At 39.0% G+C, this 19207-nt stretch overlaps 1 protein-coding gene across 6 annotated transcripts in view; it reads left to right on the forward strand.

The window, feature by feature from the left end:
* Window positions 1-19207, forward strand: part of LOC105479152 (tripartite motif containing 33) — a 122087-nt gene that overhangs the window by 15075 nt on the left and 87805 nt on the right. The gene's annotated exons all lie outside the window — the stretch shown is intronic.

Raw genomic sequence — 19207 nt, forward strand, 5'->3', positions numbered from 1 at the left:
AACCAGATGTTTATTGAAATATGGTTCAAAAGGAGATTAGTCATAGCTGAAATTTACTGTTTCTTCTCTTAATGTTGGTTTGGAGGTGATTCCCTTTTTTTCATTTGTGTATGGTATGATTTTAGTCCTTATGCTTTTGGCTGTAATCTAGGCTGCTCTGGACATCCATCCGATTTTCTCTTCTCTGTTTTCCTTTCTCAGTATATATTGAATACTTTCAAAGTAGATTATCTGAATTAATAATGGCAGGAAAGAACTAGCTGTGGATAAGTTTATTTGAATGTGTGTAGGCTTCTGTTCCTTGTCTGTCAAATAACATAACTTCCAAGATAAAACTTTTTCATGTTATCTTATTTGCTTATAAAAATCTCTTAGAGGGAAGACTCATTCTATTTTGCGGAATGAAGTTTTGCCCAATTAAAAAGAATTATCTCAGGGTGATAATATTATCCTTGTTTCTTTTTTAAACAAATGAGGCCACCGAGGTAGTGTGGTAAAATTGTATCTAACTGTGGCTTTTCCATGGCCAGCTGATAGCACAGACTCAGATGCCTTCAGGAACTAGGTAAGTAACTAGTGTAAGACCTTGAGAGTAGTGAAACTTGCCTAGCCTTTTTGCATTTAAAAAATATTCTGTTTTGGCAGGCATGGTGGCTCACACCTGTAATCCCAGCACTTTGAGCAGCCGAAGTGGGCGGATCCCTGAGGTCAGGAGTTCAAGACCCGTCTGGCCAACATGGTGAAACCCCATCTCTACTAAACATACAAAAATTAGCCGGGTGTGGTGGCGTGTGCCTGTAGTTCCAGTTACCCGGGAGGCTGAGGCACGATAATCGCTTGAACCTGGGAGGTGGAGGTTGCAGTGAGCCGAGATGGTGTGCCATTGCACTCCAGCCTGGGCGAGAGAGTGAGACTGCCTAATAACAGCAACAACAACAACAACAACAACTGTATTTTGGCCAAATAATACCAGTTTTTGTCCTCACTTGGTAGAATCTGATTAGTCATTTTTAAGGTGGATGTAATTAATTTATAATTAGTTTGATTTCATAATTTTAAAAGTTAAGTTTATTTAAGTACTTAAGTAAACTAGCATTATAGTATAGTTTGCAGATCTGTGAGAACCGGTAAAGTCCAATATCTTTTTGTATGGCTATTGGCCTTTGAATATCATTTTTTGTAGTTGCCTGTTCGGGTTGTGCTTACATTTTCCCCTGTGGTTTGTCTACCTTTTTTCCAAATGCTTTTGTAGGGTTCTTTATATATTCCAATCATGACTGCTTTGTCAGATATATATCCGATTTTGTGGCTTGCCTAGCAATTGTGTTTTAAAATGTTGAATTTAGCTTTTGAGTACACAGTACTTTTGCACTGGTTCAAAAGTTAAATAAGTATACGAAGCTGGATAATGAGAAGCCTCCCTTGCACTCCTTATCCTCATCCAGTTCCTGTCTCCCCCAAGACATAACCTGTGTTAATACTTTATCTGTCCTCCCAGTATATCCAAGTGATACTGGACAATGGTGCCAAATCCATTCAGTGACAGAAAGATTGGGTATCTTCAAAAAATGACATTGGGCCAGGCATATTGGTTCATACCTGTAATCCCAGCACTTTGGGAGGCTGAGGCAGGAGGATCACTTGAGCCCTGAAGTTCAAGACTAGCTTGGGCAACATAGTGAGGCCCTGTCTGTAAATAAAATTAAAAAAAAATAAAATGGCCAGGTGCGGTGGCTCACACTTAAAATCCCAGCACTTTGGGAGGCCAAGGTGGGCGGATCACGAGGTCAGGAGATTGAGACCATCCTGGGCGGATCATGAGGTCAGGTGATCGAGACCATCCTGGCCAACCTGGTGAAACCCCGCCTCTACTAAAAATACAAAAATGAGCTGGGCGTGGTGGCGCATGCTTGTAATCCCAGCTATGTGGGAGGCCGAGGCAGGAGAATCGCTTGAATCCAGAAGGTGGAGGTTGCAGTGAGCCAAGATCGTGTCACTGTACTCCAGCCTGGCGACAGAGCAAGACTCCATCTCAAAATATATAAATAAATTAAAAAAGCCAGATATGGTTCACATCTATGGTCCCCAGGAAGTATTTGGGAGGTTGAGGCAGGATTGTTTGAACCTGGGGAGGTTGAGGCTGCATTGAGCCGTGATTGTGTAACTGCACTCCAGTGCACTGACAGAGCAAGACCATGTCTCAAAACAGAAAAAGGATGTTGGTACAACCAATTTTCACATGCAGAGGAATAAAGTTGTACCCCTACTTCACACCATATGCAAAAGTTAACTCAAAATGTATCAACAGGCTGGGCATGGTGGCTTACCATGTAATCATAGCACTTTGGTGGGCTGAGGTGGGAGAATTGCTTGGGGCCAGGTGTTTGAGACCAGCTTGGGCAACATAGTGAGATCCTGTCTCTACAAAAACAAAACAAAAAGACAAGTAACAACCTAAATAAAGCATGAGCAACTAAAGAAAAAATAGTAAGTCGGACTTGATCAAAATGTAAAACTTTTGTACATCGATGGCCATTATTCAAAAAGTGAAAAGAAAACCTGCAGAATGGGAGAAAGTATTTGTAAGTCACATATTGGATAATAGTGACATATCCAGAATATATAAAGAACTCTTACAGCCTAATAATAAAGACAAATAACCCAATTAAAAATGGGCAAAAGATTTGAATAGACAGTTCCCCAAAGAAGATATGTATATATGGCCAATAAGCAAATGAAAAGATACACTAGATCATTTGTTATTAAGAGAAATGTAAACAAAACCACAAGGAAATACCACTTCACACCTGCTAGGATGGCTCTAGTTAAAAAACAACCAAGTGTTAGCAAGGATGTGGAGAAATTAGAGTCCTTCTGTATTGCTGGTGGAATGTAAAATGGTGCTGCCACTGTGGGAAACAGTTTGGTGGTTCCTCAGTTAAACATAAAATTAGCATGTGACCTAGCAAATCCATTCTTACATATCTGTGACCCAAAAGAATTGAACACTGGGACTCAAACAGATACTTGCCAGTATTGATTGCAGCATTATTCGCAGTAGCCAAAAGGTGGAAATAATGTTAAGTGTTCAACAGATGAACTGATAAAATGTATATACATGTAATGGGATATTATTCGGTCCTGAAAAGGAATGGATTTCTGATACATGCTGCAATATGAGTAAACCTTGCAAACATAAGTGAAATAAGACAAACACAAGAGGGCAAATATATGATTACACTTATATGAAATGTCCAGAATAGGCACAGTCATAGAGACAGAAAGCAGACTAGAGGTTACCAAGGGCTTGCAGGGAGAACAGGGAGGGAATAGAGAGTTGTTTAGGATGGGAGTGGGGAAGGAATGGGCGGTTGTTGCTTAATGGATATAGTTTCTGTTGGGATGATAAAAGGTTTTGAAAATCATAGTGATGGTTGGATGGTTGCATGACATGTTGAATGTAGTTAATGCCATATAACATACCTAATAGTTGTATACTTGTATACATAATATACATACATAATAGTTCAAATGGCAGATTTTGTGTTATATGTATATACCACAATAACAATGTTAAAATATGTTAAAAATGTTTTTCCTCCTAGAGATTTTAAAATCATGTATTTTAAAGTACATTTTATTGCATTTAAAGAAAATTGATTCTCATTCATGGATTCTGTGTTTTAGAATTCACCTACACACTAAAATTTATTTGTAACCCCAATGTTAATAATTGCAGTGCTTTCACAGTTATTCCTTGACATGGGCAGAACAGCAAAAAATTTGACTCAACCAACTCACATTTTCCCAGCTGAGGTCAAACTGGGAGATGCTTTGCCTTCTTTCAGCGCTCATAGTGTAAATATGTGTCCTTGTTGTGGCCATGTTGTTCTCATCGTTGGGCGTTTTGTTGACTTCACTGCTTCAAATGGCCCTAAATGTAATAAAGCTAAAGTGCCCTGTAGTGTTCCTAAGTGCATGAAGGATGTGTGTGCTTTATGGAAAAAACACGTGTAAGATAAGCTTCATTCATATATGAGTTACAGTGTTTTGGCTTTGAATTTAGTGTTAATGAACCAGTAATATATTTTATTTATTTTTTTGAGACGGGGTCTTGCTCTGTCACCCAGACTGGAATGTAATGGCCCAGTTACGGCTTCCTGCAGTCTTTGCCTCCTGGTCTCAAGCCTCCTAAGTAGCTGAGACTACAGGCCCATGCCACCACACCCAGCTAATTTTTTATATTTTTTGTGAAGACGGGGTTTCACCATGTTGCCCAGGTTCGTCTCGAACTCCTGGACTGAAGCTGTCTATCCACTTTAGCCTCCCAAAGTGCTGGAATTACAGGCTTGAGCCACTGCATCCAGCCCTCAGCAATATGTTTTAAAGTGACTTTAAACATAAATGCATATAAAAATGTTATGTATTGACTGATGAAAATTTTGTGACCAGAGGCTTGCAGGAACCTAATCCTGCATTTCCTCTAGGAGCAATAGTTTAGTTAGTTTGTTAATTTATTGTTTACAGCAACTGTATAGAATATAACTACTCTAAATGATGAGAATCGACCCTATGTCAATGCAAATAAAATTATTTCTCTTATATAAATGGCAACCTCAGGATCTTTCTCTGAAAAGTACATAGTTTCCTTTGATTTTTGTTCTGAAGTCTGTTTGATCTTATATTAATATAGCCACTCATTAAAACTTAATTCACAAACGATATATTAGTAATTCACACATTTGAAGTGTATGGTTGAGAAGTTTTTAGTATATTCAGAGTTGTGTAACCATCACCATAATCAATTTTAGAGCATTTTTATTACTCCCAAAAGAAACCCTGTACCAATTAGCAGTTATTACTCACTTACTCTGCAAAGCATTCCCCCGGACTTAGGCATCCATTAATCTACTTTATTGTCTCTCTAGATTTGCCTATTCTGGACATTTCTTACAAATTGAAATATACAATGTGTGGTCTTATGTAGCTGACTTTTACCTTCGTCTGTGCTGTAGCATGTATCAGTGCTTCATTCTTTTTTTAAATACTTTTTAAAAAAAATAGTCAAGTGCAGTAGTGATATGAGGAGAGAGTAAAGACTTAGATCTATAACTGACTGAACAATCTGTTGAGATAACTCACTACCTTCAAGTCAGCCAGTACTTCACTGTTTTTAGGCCTGAATAATATATTCTTTTATGGCTACACCACATTTTGTTTAACCATTCGTTAGTAAATGGACACTTGAGTTGTTTCTCCTTTTTGGCTATTATGAACAGTGCTGCTATGAACACTTGTGGATAAATTTTTATGTGAACATATGTTTTCATTTCTCTTGGGTGTATACTTGAGAGTGCAGTTGCTGGGTTGTATGGTAACTTATATTTAATCTTTTGAGGATCTGCCAGCTGTTATCTGAAGTGACTTTAGCATTTTTCTTTGCTATCAGCAGTATGTATGAGGGTTCCAGTTTCTCTATAATGTTGCCAACGATCATTACCTATTTTATTATAGCTATCCTGGTGGGTGTGACATAGTATTTTATTGTGGTTTTGATTTGCATTTCTCTTGTGGCTAATGATGTTGAGCATCTTCTTTTGCACTTATTGACCATTAGTGTATCTTCTCTGATGAAATGTCTGTTCAGACTTTTGTCCATTATTTAATTAGGTTATTTGACATTTTAAAGTTGCAGTTCTTTGTGATAGTCTGGATGTTCTACCCTTTTTCTTAAATTTTTTTTCTTTCTTTCTTTTTTCTTTTATTTTCTTTGTCTATCTTCTTTTTTCTTTTTTTAAAGTGACAAGGCCTCACTGTGTTGCCCAGGCTGGTCTTGAACTTCTGGGCCCTAACAGTCTTCCTGCCTCGGCCTCCCAAAGTGCTGGGATTACAGGTGTGAGCCACCATGCCCAGCCCTGGGTGCTGCACCCTTATATCTGATTTAGCCATATCTTCTATTTGTGGGTTGTCTTTTACTTTCTTTCTGGAATTATTTGCAGGACGAAAGTTTTTTTGTGTGTGGAAAAATACATGTGACAAAATTTAACCATTTTACCCATTGTTAAGTGTGTTCATTGGTTTTAGTTATATTCACAGTGTTGGCAGCACAAAGTTTTTATTTTTTATTTGTTTTTCAAGACAGGGTCTTGCTCTGTTGCCCAGGCTGGAGTGCAGTGGTGCAATCATAGCTCACTGCAGCCTCAACCTTGTGGGCTCAGGTAATCGTCCCACCCTAGCCTCCCAAGTAGCTGGGACTACAGGTGCACCACTGCACCCAGCTAATTTTTTGATTTTTATTTTTCGTAGAGGCAGAGTTTTGCTGTGTTGCCCAGGCTGGTCTCAAACTCCTGGGTTCAAGTGATCTTCTTGCGTCAGCCCCCCAAAGTGCTGGGGTTAGAGGTGTGAACCACTGCACTTGGCCAAAAAAGTTTTTAAGTTTTATGAGGTCCAATTTGTATTTTGTGCTTTTGTTTTTGGCACCATATCTGAAAAATCATTTCGTAATCCAAGGTCATGAAGATGTATTCTTATGTTTTCTTTTAGGAGCTTTACAGTTTTAGGTTTTAGATTCAGATTCTGTGATAAAGTTGAGTTAATTTTTGTACGTGAAATTTGTGTGTGAGGTAAAGATCTAGTTTCATTCTTTAGCACAAGGATATCCATTGTTCCTGTATCATTTAGTGAAAAGACTGCTCTTTCTTCCATTTAATTGTCTTAGCAACCTGTCTAAAATCAGTTGACTGGGTAAATGTGAGGGTGTTTTCCTGGACTTAATTTCATCCCATTGATCTGTATGTCCTTATGACAATAACAAATTGTTTTTTTTTTTCTTTTCCCCTAAACAAAAACAACAACAACAAAAAAAAACAGGGTCTCACTCTGTCACCCAGGTTGTAGTTCAGTGGTGCACTCAGGGCTCACTGCAGCCTCCACCTCCAGCCTCCACCTCCTGGGCTCAGGTGATCCTCCCACCTCAGCTTCCCCAGCTGAGACTACAGATGTGTGTCTCACACCACTACAGATGTGTGGCTACACAACACCCAGCAATTTTTAAATTTTTTTGTAGAGGTGGGTTCTTGCTATGTTGCTGGGGTGGGTTGTTCTTTTTCAAGATAGTTTTGGCTCTTCTGGATTCCTTGAGTTTTAAAGAGACAGATTTTCCTCTGTTGCCCAGGTTGGAGAGCAGTGATGCGATCATAGCTCACTGCAGTCCTGACCTCCTGGACTCAAGCAGTTCTTTCACCTCAGCCTCCTAGTAGCTGGGACTGCAGCCACATGCCACCACGCCTGGCTAATTTTTAAATTTTTTGTAGAGATGGGTCTTGTATTGTTGCCCAGGCTGGTCTTGAACTTCTGGGCTCAAGTGATCCTCCAGCCTCAGCCTCTCAAAGTGCTGGGATTACAGGTGTGAGCCACTGTGCCTGGCCTCCATCTTCTTTTAATCTACTTATATCATTGTGTTTGAAGCTTCTTGTATTAATATATAGCATTACTGTTGGATTATGGTTTAAGTTTATCCACTCTTCTGGTCTTTCATTTAATTCACGTATTTAGGAGTATTTGAGGCATGTAGGTATATTTAAGGTAATTATTGATGTGTTATGGCTTAAATATGTTGTTTTTTTCTGTTTGTTTCCTTTGTTTCTCTTGCCTTTTGAGTTACCTGAAGTTCTTTTTAAGATTCCATCTTTATTTATGGTGCTTTTGTGTAGTTTATAGTGTTTTTGAAGTGCTTTGAATAGCTTGTAAGTGGTTGCTGTAAATATTGCAACATTTATTTGTAACTTAAAGTCCTTGTATTGACATTTTACCATTTGGAGTGAAGTATAGAAGTTTTACTTCAGTTAGGTCCCTTTACTCTTCCTAGTTTTAAATGATTATCTTTAATTTTCTGTCTGTATAGCTGACCAGATAATATATGATCTTTTTTTATAAGCTCTCACATGATTTAAGAAATCCATAAGAAGAAGTCTATTATGTTTACTCTCATTTTTATCATTCCAGTGTTCTTTTCCAAAGATTCAGGGTTTCTTCTGTTAACATTTTTTTTTCTGTTAGGACAAATTTCCTTTAACCATACATACTTTTAGGTGTATTAGTGACAAATTTTTATATATTTTTTTCATCTGAGAATATCTTTAGTTGTCCTTCATTCCTGAAGGATATTGGTTGAATATAGAATTTGCATTTCTGAGTTACTTTCTTTCAGTCTTTGAACATTTTCAGTCATTATTTGTTCAAGTAATTTTTTTTTTTTTTTTTTTTTTTTTTTTGAGATGGAGTCCTGCTCTGTTGCCCAGGCTGGTGTGCAATGGTGTGATCTTGGCTCACTTCAGCCTCCATTTCCTGGGTTCAAGTGATTCTCCTGCTTCAGCCTCCCAAGTAACTGGGACTACAAGCGTACGCCACCACATCCAGCTAATTTTTGTATTTTTAGTGAAGATGGGGTTTCACTGTGTTGGCCAGGCTGGTCTTGAACTTCTGACCTCAAGTGATCTGCCTGCCTCAGCTTTCTAAAGTTGAGCCAGTTTTTTTTTTTTTTTTTTTTTTTCTTTTTGGCCTGCATGGTTTTACATGAGAAATCCACTGTCATTTGAATAGATGTTCCTCAGCAAGTAATGTGGTCATTGTCTGCTTTCAATATTTTTTTCTTTATGTTTCAGAACTTTATGATGTATCTTGATGTGGATTTATTTGGGTTTTTCTTATTTAGCATTAACTCGGTTTTTTTTTTATTTGTAGGTTTATGTCTTTTATCAAATTTGGGACATTTTCAGTCATTACTTGTTCAAGGAATTTTTTTTTTTTTTTTTTTGAGATGAAGTCCTGCTCTGTTGCCCAGGCTGGTGTGCAGTGGTGTGATCTTGGCTCACTTCAGCCTCCATTTCCTGGGTTCAAGTGATTCTCCTGCTTCAACCTCCCAAGTAACTGGGACTACAAGTGTACGCCACCACATCCAGCTAATTTTTGTATTTTTAGTAAAGATGGGGTTTCACTGTGTTGGCCAGGCTGGTCTCGAACTCCTGACCTCAAGTGATCCACCTGCCTTGGCCTCCCAAAGTGCTGGGTTACAGGTGTGAGCCACTGTAACTGGCTTGTTCAAGTAATTTTTAAATTTTATGTACTCACTCCTCTCCTTCTGGAACTCTGCAACTCTGGTGACAGCATTGTTAGCTAGCTTGTTTTTTATTGTTCCACAGGTTCTTGAGACTGAGTTCTGTTTTTCTTTTCTTTCTTTTTTTTTTTTTTTGGTCTCTTGATTTTGCCTGAAGGTCAGTTATTCTGTTGCCTGTCGTCTTGTCTGTTGAGCCCATTTATCGAGTTTTACGTTTTTGGTTGTTGGTTTTTTTTGTTTTGTTTTATTTTTTGTTTTTTTAAGACAGGGTCTCACTGTGTTGCCCAGGCTGGAGTGCAGTGGTGTGATCTCGGTGCCACGACACCTACTAATTTTTGTATATTTTTTGGTAGAAGTGGGTTTCATCGTGTTGGTCAGGCTGGCCTTGAATTCCTGACCTCGAGTTATCTGCCTATCTCCACTTCCAAAAGTATATTTTTTAATCCTATAATTTCCATTTGTCTTTTTTTCTATAACTTTCATTCCTTTTCTATTTTCCATTTATTTTAAGGACATTTGTATTGCCGTTTCTTTTTTTTTTTTTTTAAGATGAGTTCTTACTCTGTCGCCTAAGCTGGAGTACAATGGCGCGATCTCAGCTCACTGCAACCTCTTCCTCCTGGGTTCAAGCAATTCTCCTGCCTCAGCCTACCAAATAGCTGAGACTACAGGCGTGTGCCACCACTCCTGGCTAGTTTTTGTATTTTTAGTAGACATGGGGTTTCACTGTGTTGGCTAGGCTGGTCTCGAACTTCTGACCTCAAGTGATCTGCCTGCCTCAGCTTTCTAAAGTGCTGGGATTACAGGTGTGAGCCACTGTGCCTGGCCTGTATTGCTTTTTGAAGCATTTTTATAATGGTTCCTTTGAAGACTTTGTCACATGTTTCTAATATCTGGTATCTGATCATCTTGGTTTGGGCATATACTGATTGTCTTTTGTCAGTTATGATTTTTCTGGTGTCTTTTGTAAGTTATGATTTTCCTGGTGTTTGACAAATAATTTTTTGAGTATGTTGCAAATATTTTGGATATCACATTCTGAGATTTGAGATTCTATTTAACCTCCATTTTTTCCAGCAGTCTTTCTACTGAGGTGTAACATAAAGAAAGGCCAGGTAGGTGTGTATGTTCACCTTCCCCTTGGGCCTCCTGACACCACCTTGGCAAAAGTGGAGTGCTGGCTTTCTCTGCCATGTTGCAGATAGGTGAGATGAAAGTTCAATTTCTCCTTTGGTCTTTCCTGATGAAGTGGGGTACCAACTCATACCACCTTGTCACCTCTGATTTAGGGTTTAAGTTCAGTTCCACTGAGCCCTGGTGACATCAGGGAGGGAGGAAGTGTAGGGCTAACTCATCCCACCTGATTGGTACCTAATAGGGGTATTTCAGCTTTCCACTTGGATTTTATCATACCAGGGAAAGGGATAGGAAGTGATGATTTGCCTGGCCTCTTACTCCCTTATTCCTTATTATTGCCAGTTGGGAGTAGAAGTAACCCCCTGCTATTCCCTACTGATATTGAGGAGTAGGAGATTTTTTTTTTTTTCAGTGGTTTTAGTTTTAAAAAAAAAATGGGGGCTTCAATTAAAGTTGCCTTTATTTAAGATCCCAGCAGTGGAAATACTGAGTTCTTTTGGTCCTAACGTTTTACAGATTATAGGTGTGAAATTATGGAATCATGACTCACTAAATTCATGCTTTTAATTCCTTCTCTCTGCAAGGCAGTATTAGATTATTTCTGCTCTCAGGAGTTTGGAGTTTTGGAGACTTGAATAAACACATACTTTTTTTTTTTTTTAAAGACAGAGTCTCACTCTGTCTCCCAGATGGGAGTGCAGTGGTGTGATCTCGGCTCACTGCAACCTCCGCCTCCCAGGTTCAAGTGATTTTTGTTCCTCAGCCTCCTGAGTAGGTGGGATTATAGGCGTGTGCCACCACACCTCGCTAATTTTTGTACATTTGTATATATATATTTTTGGAGGTGGAGTCTCTGTCGCCTAGGCTGGAGTGCAGTGGCACGATCTGGGCTCACTACAACCTCCACCTCTCGGGATCAAGCAATTGTCCTGCCTCAGCCTCCGAGTAGCTGGGTCTACTGGTGCACACCGCCATGCCTGGCTTTTTTTTTTTTTTTTTTAATTTTTAGTAGAGACGGGGTTTCACTTTGTTGCCCAGGCTGGTTTTGAACTCCTGAGCTCAGGCAATCTGTCTGCCTCGGCCTCCCAAAGTGCTAGGATTATAGGCGTGAGCCACCACGCCCAGCCTAATTTTTGTATTTTTAATGGAGATGGGGTTTCACCATGTTGACTAGGCTGGTCTCGAACTCCTGGCCTCAGGTGATTTGTCTGCCGCAGCCTCCGAAAGTGCTGGGATTACACGTGTGAGCCACCATGCCCAGCCTAAACACACATTTTTAAAGATGAAAAGGATGACCAATATAATTCTTGCAAATGAAACAATTTGCAGGTCAGAGTCTTGACGGTTAGCCAAGTTTTTTTTTTTTTTTAACCAGTTCAATTAAAAAAAAAATTATTTAGAAAAAGGAAAACGTGGACATCGTTAGAATTTCAAACAATATAAAAGAATATAAAATAACTCATTTAAGTCTGTAAGTTTCCAAACTATGAAATGCTGACTGTCTCATCTTTATTATAAAATTTAAAACAACACACTGACTAACAAGCTCTTAAGAGGCTCCTTGAATTTTGTCTGGCAGACCATTATTTCAAAATAAGACATCTTTGTGCAAACTCAGTTACGTACATTTTTATTTAGCACAACTGCCTCCTTAACGTCTTTTCTTGAATGACCCAGATGCATCTCAAATTTACTGTCTCTAAACTTGAACTAATTGTAGTTTCCAAACCTCCATTTACAACTGGAACAATCATCTCATTGCTCCAGTTTCCTAAACCAGAAATTTGGGCATCATTCTCATCTCCTCTTCTAATACTCCTCTACTCCTCAGTCTGTAGTTTTCTAGTAATTTTTGTCTGTGATATCTGTCTTATGTCTTTGCTAACAGGAAAATTAGAGAAGAAAAAAATACGTTTTTTTCTTCTCTCATTTCTAAAGAGTTTGTTTGAGGTTTGTATTATTTCTTCCTTGAGAGAGTTCACCATTAAAACCAACTGGGGCCGGGCACGGTGGCTCACACCTGGAATCCCAGCACTTTGAGAGGCTGAGGCAGGCGGATTGCCTGAGCTCAGGAGTTCGAAACCAGCCTGGGCAACATGGCGAAACCCCGTCTCTACTAAAAATACAAAAAATTAGCTGAACATGGTGGCACCTGTAGTCGCAGCTACTTGGGAGGCTGAGGCAGGAGAATCACTTGAACCCGGGAGGCAGAGGTTACAGTGAGACCATGCCACTGCACTCCAGCCTGGGCGACAGACGGAGACTCTGTCTTGAAAAGAAAAAAAAAAACCCAACTGGGTCTGGACTTTCTTTTTTGTAGAAGATTTTAAATTACTGATCCAATATTCAGATTCAGTTTTTTTATTTCTTCTTGAGTCAGTTTTGTTAAAAAAACATTTTTTTTTTTCCCCGAGATAGGGTCTTGCTTTGTAGCCCAGGCTGGAGTACAGTGGTGTGATCACAGCTCTCTGCAGCTTTCATCTCATAGGTTCAAGCAGTCCTCTTGCCTCAGCTTCCTGAGTAGCTGGGAGTACAAGTGTGCACCATTGTACCTAGCTAATTAAAAAATTATTTTTCTAGAGACGGGGTCCCACTGTGTTACCCAGGCTGGTCTCGAACACCTGAGCTCCAGTCATCCTCCTATCTCAGCCTCCCAAAGTGCTGGGATTATAGGCGTGAGCCACCATGCCTAGCTGGTAATTTGTATTTTTAAAGAATTTGACCCATTTTATTAAGTGGTCTAACTTGGCATAAGAGGTTCATAGTTATATTAGTCCATTCTGACACTGCTACAAAGACATACCTGAGACTAAGTAATTTATAAACAAGAGAGGTTTCTCTGGTTCTGCCTGCTGTACAGGCTTCTGCTTCTGGGGACGCCTTAAGAAACTTACAGTTATGGCAGAAAGTGAAAGGGAAGTAAGCATGTCTTCACACGCCTGACAGGAGGAAGAGAGAGTGAAGGGGGAAGTGCTTCAGACTTTCAAACAACCAGATCTCGTGAGAACTCATTTACTATAACGAGAACAGCAAAGGGGAAATCTGCCCCCATGATCTAATCACCTCCCACCAGGACCCTCCTCCAACATTGGAGATTACAATTCAACATGAGATTTGGGTGGGGACACAAATCTAAACCATATCAGTAACATTTTGGCAGGATCTCTTGTTAAGTCTTATATTTCATTTTTGGTTTTGGCACAATGTGCTCTCTTTTCTTTTTAGATCAATGTCAATCTGTCTCCTCTGTCTCCCCCCATCTCCCTCCCTGCTTGCACTTTCCCATCTGGGTAATTGTTTATCAGTTGTTTTCAAAGAACCACTTTGAGTTTCATTCCCCTTTCCTCCGTATTCATAGCTACTTAATGTTTTTATTTCATCCTACTTAATGTTTTGATTTGGTCTTCTTTTTCAAGCTTAATGAGGGGCATGTTGAGATGATTGCTTTTAGATGTTTTTTTTCGTTTCTAATACATGTCTTTAAAGCTATGAATTTCTCTCTGAGCTCATGCTGTTAAATATGGTACCTAATAGCCACATGTGACAAAATTAAGGGTAAATGAAACTGACGGTTTACTTCCTCAGTCACTGTAGTCACATTTCAGGTATTCAGTAATCATGTGTGGCTGATGGCTCCCATATTAGACAGTGCAGATATAGAACATTTTGTCATGGCAGAAAGTTTTGTTGGACTAATGCCTGTAATCCCAGCACTTTGGAAGGCCAAGGTGGGCAGATCACCTGAGGTCAGGAGTTCAAGACCAGCCTGGCCAACATGGTGAAACCCCATCTCTACTAAAAATACAAAAATATTAGCTGGGCATAGTGGTACACATCTGTAACCTCAGCTACTAGGGGGCTGAGGCAGGAGAATCACTTGAACTGGGAAGGCGGAGGTTGCAGTGAGGTACGATCACTTCATTGCACTCCAACCTGGGTGATAGAGTGAGATTCCATCTCAAAAAAAAAAAAAAAAAAAAAAAAAAAAAATTTAGGCACTCTTTCAGCTGTATCCCATGGGGAGGAAAAAAACAAAACAAAACAAAAAATATATGTGTAGTATTTTATTTTATTTTATTTTATTTTATTTGAGACAGAGTCTCACTCTGTTGCCTAGGCTGGAGTGCGGTGGTGCAATCTCAGCTCACTGCAACCTCTGCCACCCAGGTTCAAGCAATTCTTCTGGCTCAGCCTCCCGAGCAGCCGGCATTACAGGCGCCTGCCACCACACCCAACTAATTTTTATAGTTTTAGTAGAGACGGGGTTTCATCATCTTGGCCAGGCTGGTCTTGAACCCCTGACCTTGTGATCCACCCCCCTCAGCCTCCCAAAGTGCTAGGATTACAGGTGTGAGCCACCACACCTGGCCTATAGTTTTAATTTTGTGTTTGGTTCATATACATTTATAATTGTTACATGTATGTGATGTATTGATTCTTTAACATATAAAATGCTTCATTTTATGTCGTAATATGCTTTGAGAATCTTTTTTTCTTCTTTCTTTCTTTTTTGGAGACAGAGCCTCACTCTGTTGCCCAGGCTGGAGTGAAGTGGTACGATCTTGGCTCACTGCGACGTCCGTCTCCTGGAGTTCAAACTGTTCTCCTGTCTCAGCCTCCTGAGTAGCTGGGATTACAGGCATGCGCCACCACACCTGGCTGATTTTTGCATTTTTAGTAGAGACGGGGTTTCACCATGTTGGCCAGACTGGTCTCGAACTCCTGATCTCAGGTGATCCACCAAGAATCTTTTTTTTTCTGATGTTAAGGTGACTACTCCAGCTGTCTTATGGCAACTGCTTTCATGATTTATCTTCTTTCCTTTTACTTTAACTCTGTTTATATCTTTGAATCTAAAAATGTTTCTTTCAGAGGATACACAGTCGGTTTTGCTTTTTATTCAGTTTGACAATCTCTTCATTGGAGTGTTTTCAGTGATATAGTTGGATTTAGGTATGCCATTTTGCTAATTGTTTTCTGTGTGTCATGTCATTTTTGTTCTTTTCCTTCTTCACTGAGACTTTTGTGTTAACCAATATTTTTAGTGTACCTTAAAATTTTCTTTGATTTAATTTTTGTTTTAGTTGTAACTCTTGCAATTATGGTATATCTTTAACACCACAATTCACTTCAGGGCAATACTGCCTTCATTTTGTTAAAATGTAGCAACTTTGTTCCACTGTAGCTCCATTTCTATCTTTTGTACTGTTATTGTCATAATTGTTAACATTTATATAGTCTGGTTTTATTTCCTGTCATCCTGACAGACTTCTTTTAGAAATTTTTGTGGTACAAATATGCTAAGTGTGACATTCTCTCAAATTTTGTTTAGCTGTGGCTGTCTTTATTTATTTATTTATTTATTTTATTTTTTTTTTTGAGACGGAGTCTTGCTCTGTCACCCAGGCTGGAGTGCAGTGGCCGGATCTCAGCTCACTGCAAGCTCCGCCTCCCGGGTTTACGCCGTTCTCCTGCCTCAGCCTCCCGAGTAGCTGGGACTACAGGCGCCCGCCACCTCGCCCGGCTAGTTTTTTTGTATTTTTTAGTAGAGACGGGGTTTCACCGTGTTAGCCGGGATCGTCTCTCGATCTCCTGGCCTCGTGATCCGCCCGTCTCGGCCTCCCAAAGTGCTGGGATTACAGGCTTGAGCCACCGCGCCCGGCCTCTTTATTTTGCCTTCATTTTTGTTGTATATACAATTCTTGGTTTATAATCTGTACTTTGAATATGTCATTTTATTGCTTCCTGGCCTCCATATTTTTAATGAAAAGTCAGATGTTGATGGTATTGGTTCCCTTGATGAATTGTTTTTCTCCTGGTTTTCAGCAGTTTGACTGTGATGTATTCAGTTTGATTCATTTTGTGTTTGTTTGTGGTTCTCTCCCCTTTTTGAACTGCAGATTAATGTATTATCATCAGGTTTTGACATTTTCCACCATTATTTCTTAAAACATTTTTCTATTTCTGTGCTCTTATCTCCTGTAACTTTTATTACATTTATGTTGGGAAGTTGACATTGTTCTACTGGTTTCTGAGGATCTGTTCTTTTCTTGTTAGTCTTTTTTCCTCTCTGATTTTTTTGATTGGATTGAAATTAAATTTTAATTTATCCATCTAGAAGTTCACTTAAGTCTTTTTTTTTTTGAGATAGAGTTTCACTCTTGTTGTCCAGGCTGGAGTACAATGGTGCAACTTTGGCTCACCTGTAACCTCTGCCTCCCGGATTCCAGCAATTCTCCTGCCTCAGCCTCTGGAGTAGCTGGGATTACAGGTGCCCACCACCACGCCTGGCTAATTTTTTGTATTTTTAGTAGAGGTGGAGTTTCACATGTTGGCCAGGCTGGTCTCGAACTCCTGACCTCAGGCGATCCACCTACCTTGGCTTCCCAAAGTGCTGGGATTACAGGAGTGAACCACCATACCCGGCCTTAAGTGTATTATTGAAGCCGAGATATGTAGTGAATTTTTTATTTTGCATGTACTTTTAATCTGTGTGACATTCTTTCAAATTTTGTTTTTTGGTTTTATAGTTCGCTCTTGAGACTTCTTATTTGTTGAAGCTTTGCCATAGTATTTTATTATTTGAACACTGGTTCCTTTTTATTCTTTGAAAATATTTATAGTAGCTACTTTGAAGTCTTTGTTTTTTTTTTGTTTTTTTTTGGTTTTTTTTGTTTTTTTTTTTTGAGACGGAGTCTCGCTGTGTCGCCCAGGCTGGAGTGCAGTGGCCGGATCTCAGCTCACTGCAAGCTCCGCCTCCCGGGTTTTTACGCCATTCTCCTGCCTCAGCCTCCCGAGTAGCCGGGACTACAGGCGCCCGCCACCTCGCCCGGCTAGTTTTTCGTATTTTTTAGTAGAGACGGGGTTTCACCGTGTTAGCCAGGATGGTCTCGAACTCCTGACCTCGTGATCCGCCCGTCTCGGCCTCCCAAAGTGCTGGGATTACAGGCTTGAGCCACCGCGCCCGGCGAAGTCTTTGTTTTTATTCTCACTTGGCCTTTAGTTTTTTTTAGGGCTTTCTTGTGTCTCCATTTAGTATGTGCAGTGTCCCAATTAGCCATATCTGTATAGAGAGTTGATCTTAGCCCTTCTGTGACTCTCTAATTTAAAGTTTCTTTGTATTAATGTGGTTAGTCTGCTGCTTGCTCTGTGACCCCAACCCAGGTATAGCAAAACCTGTTCTTTACAGACAGATACTAGTTTAAAGCTGGCAGATCTCATGTTTTCGCATTCACCTCTCACCCCAGTTGATTCTGCCATGTATGACAGCAAAGTTGCTGTTCAGCCCAATTGTAGTAAAACTACTGATTTTTCAGACCAGATTTGTGGAGAGAATGGAAATCCTCAAGCAAGAGGGCCCTCAGGCAAGAGGGCCAGTGCCTTTCATTGCTTTTACCTGAAACTTTAGCAGTCTTTGTAGAGTGTGTCTCATTTTGCATGACAGTAGTTGATTCCCGTGGTCTGAATTAGTTGTTTGCCTTTTTTTCTTTTTGACAGTTTTGTACAGTTTTATACTTTTGTCTTTGAAGAGAGGATTTGCTTTCCATTGTGCCATTATTGAGAGTGGGGCAGCTATTAATTTTTTCTTTTGTACCTTCATTTTGTTGTAAACTTACTTTTAAATTTCAGTAGTCTTAAAAAGTAAGTGACATCTCAGGTATTCTGCGTTTTCTAGAACTGCTATGTCCTGTACCATAGCAACTAGTCACTGGTGGTGATTTAATTTTTAGTTATCTAAAATGAAATTTTAAAATTTAGTTGGTTGGTTCCACCAGCCATTTTCCAAGTGCTCAGTGGCCAGTGTTGTATTGAGTACTGCATTGAACAGTGCACATACAGCACTTATCCATTATTGCAGAAAATTCTGTTACACAGTAGTGCTCTAAAATCTTTGAGACAAATAGTAACTTATAATAGCTTATATTTTCTGAGTACTTATGTGTGTCACGTTTTATATGTATAAACATGTGGTCTTCCCAACAACCTTTGAGGTAGGTACTATTATCCCTGTTTTGCAAATGGGAAACTAAGAGTCAAAGATTAAGGAATTAATACAAAGATTAAGGAATTAACAGCTTTGAAGGGGTTGAGATTTAAATCTGTGTAGTCTGGCTGCAGAATCTGTGCCATTAATAATTTTGTATATTGCCTCTTTGATAAATGATGCCTGATTTCTGACTTGAAATAGAGAAGCTTTTTTTTTTTTTTTTTAAGGTTTTGGTAGCTTTAAATGCTGTTTAATATTTTGGTAAATCATTCTTTTCGTATTTAAGTTGTTTGCTTCTCTTTTTTAGTGTTCTTACTAAAAATGTCTGAATTTTATCATATGCCACTTTAACATCTGTTTATATAACCATATGGTTATCTCCTTCAGTTGTTTTGATATGATTATTTTGTTAAATTTCTTTCCGTTGAATAATCCTTGAATTCCTGGTAAACCTTATTGATCATAATTTTTTTTGACAGATTGACAGAATGTTTGCTAATATTTCATTTAGAAATGTAGAGTCAGTATGCTAGAGTGGTCTGCAGTTTTCTTCTTTTGCATTGTCTTTAGTAGGTTTTAACAGTAAATCAATGTTGGGCTATATAAAATGAATTCGGATTTTCACTCTTTTGTTCTAGATTGGTTCAAATAATAATGGAATGCTGGTTTGTTCTTTAAGCATTACTCTCCTGTATAACTGTCTGGATTTTGTATTTTTTTTAAAATGGCAACTTCTAATCTTTGTATGCTAATATGTCTATTCAAGTTTAATTCTTGTTTTGCTTTTGATGAATCATATTTTACTAGAAAATTGTCCATTTTTGCTAGATTTTAATATTGCTTGCTTTAGAATTACGTGGAATATTTTCTGATACAGGCTTAGTAATCTTTTAAAATTTTTTTGCTTTCTCCATTTTCATTCTGACTTCTCTATGTTTTTTTCTTCTTCATTATACTCCTAAAGATTT

The sequence above is a fragment of the Macaca nemestrina genome, chromosome 1 (assembly GCF_043159975.1).
Source record: "Macaca nemestrina isolate mMacNem1 chromosome 1, mMacNem.hap1, whole genome shotgun sequence".
Taxonomy (NCBI): domain Eukaryota; kingdom Metazoa; phylum Chordata; class Mammalia; order Primates; family Cercopithecidae; genus Macaca; species Macaca nemestrina.